We start from the raw sequence: 2,019 nt of genomic DNA, 5'->3' as shown, positions 1-2,019 counted from the left end.
TACATAACCTGGGTGACAACAAATCATATTTCTAATGAGAGATCATAACAACTTGGTGTTGTGCCATTTATATTAATGAACAGGATAAAAACCCCTCTCCACACCTTAGTGTTAAATTAAAGGCTTTTTCTTTAGCAGCTCTCTCTGTTCATCTTTTTGTACTTGATTCCTGTGCGTGGTGAGGTGGTGCTCTGTATGTCTGTTCTCGTTCTTATATTCATCTATTCCTTTGTAACGCAGTAATTAGTTTTAAGATGAAAGCTGATGCTGACTACAAGTGTATAAGAGCTATTAATGCTGCTGGCTAATGGACCACTTAAAAGACCAGGCAGTTAGACAGAGAAAAGTTTTTTTTTTTTAATGTCCTTTCATTGGTTTAATACAACAATTAGGGGAATAAAGTGCAGAATTTATCTCTTTTGAATAAATGAAAGCAGAGATGAAAAGACTGAGTGATAGTCAGATGAGAACGGTGAGTTTGCAAGGGGAATCAGTATGCTTATGTAGTTGGAAGAACAGCACTCCAGCGTTCAAACCCTCATCTTCTGAGAGAGGCAGTCTATGGGGTTCAGTATAACGACTGAAGTGCCAAACAAAATAATGGCTGCTGTATGGACTCTTTTCAGGAGAGAGATATGTATGACTTTTGCCCAGGACATATGGTAAGACATCACAAAGTTTTCTGGAGAAATAGCATCTCCTCAGTGACCTCCCCTCCTATCCGGATTCACCTACTTTCTTTCTCTCATTAGTTATGGATTTTGGTTGATGAACAATGGTGTTTCTTATTTGTGTCAGTTGGAGTCATTGATTTAATCTCTTGTATAAAACCTTGTTACAGTGTTCTGTTAAGTATGCCATTCCTTCCCCATGTGATGCTTTCTTAGCTATTGAATAGCTATGTTCCGGACAGACACACAGAGGTCATACAGTAGAGAGAGACACACACAGAAACACAGAGACACAGGGACAGATTTACAGGACGGCCTACAGGCCTGCACAGATTCAGATGCAGAGACACAGGGACTATGACGTAGAGAATTCACATCTGGACTTGATCCAATTATTGCTTAAATAACTCCAAGGCAAAGTGTTTTTATTTCTTCCTTTAATGTGATAGCGATGCATTAATGGTGACTAGAAATTAATCGCTAGTTCATATAAGACACACATTTATTCATTGCAACAGACTGTAACATTTCCTCAAGAAACTATGTGATCCTTTTTTTTTTTTTTTTAGTACGATGTAATTACTCTTCATGTACAATTGTTAGAAAATGCTTGGCTGTATTATATGGCTCTGGTTAAGTGACTGTTTCAACACTGATGATAGGTATTTAGAGCCTGTTTTGGAAACACAAAATGGGTAAAGTCCAGTGGGGCTCAGTTTAAGGTATGTGGAAGGAAAACAGAGTTAAGTTGGAAGGATTGGCTGGAGCCAGTTGCCATTTATCTTTTAAGCCAAGGGGATCAAAGGAAAATTTTGGCAAAGTATTGACATTACCCACCCCCCACCCCCCAGTTCACACCAGCTGGATACTGTGCCAGCACTATGGCAAGGTTTGAGACAGGCACACCTCACACACCCATGTGACAAACCAGTCATCCTGCTTATGAGCTACAAAAGAATTGATATATTTTTATCTTTATTTTTAATTGTGTGTGTGTTTCTGTGTATGGGTGTGAGTGTGTCTACTTGCATACAGAGGACCCCGAAGGCCAGAGTAGTTGTAGGCACTTTGAGTGGACCAACATGGGGGTTGCGAACTGAACTTGGGTCTTCTGCTGTATTGACTGCTGCACCAGCTCTGCAGCTCCAGGATCGACTTGTTGCTGTTTAATGAGACTGTATGTACAGATGTAAGATGTCACTAGGCTTTCATTTATATTTGCCTTCATCCCTGATGTTTCTATTATGAATCATTTCAAAGGTTAAGCTCACTTAGTATGCGGACAATATTAATTAAGCAGAAATATCTAGTTAAAAGAGCTTAATCAAAAGAACAAACACTGTTAACC

The 2,019-nt window shown here is 39.2% G+C and overlaps 1 non-coding gene across 1 annotated transcript; it reads right to left on the bottom strand.

Annotated features, from left to right (window-relative positions):
* Window positions 1–1,526: 1,526 nt before the first annotated feature.
* On the bottom strand, window positions 1,527–1,630 carry LOC132646209 (small nucleolar RNA U13). Its single transcript, XR_009584326.1, has one exon. It is a non-coding gene; the product is annotated as a small nucleolar RNA U13 (small nucleolar RNA).
* Window positions 1,631–2,019: the final 389 nt, after the last annotated feature.

The sequence above is a fragment of the Meriones unguiculatus genome, chromosome 10 (assembly GCF_030254825.1).
Source record: "Meriones unguiculatus strain TT.TT164.6M chromosome 10, Bangor_MerUng_6.1, whole genome shotgun sequence".
Taxonomy (NCBI): Eukaryota; Metazoa; Chordata; class Mammalia; order Rodentia; family Muridae; genus Meriones; species Meriones unguiculatus.
This window is presented reverse-complemented; position numbering and strand designations above follow the sequence as displayed.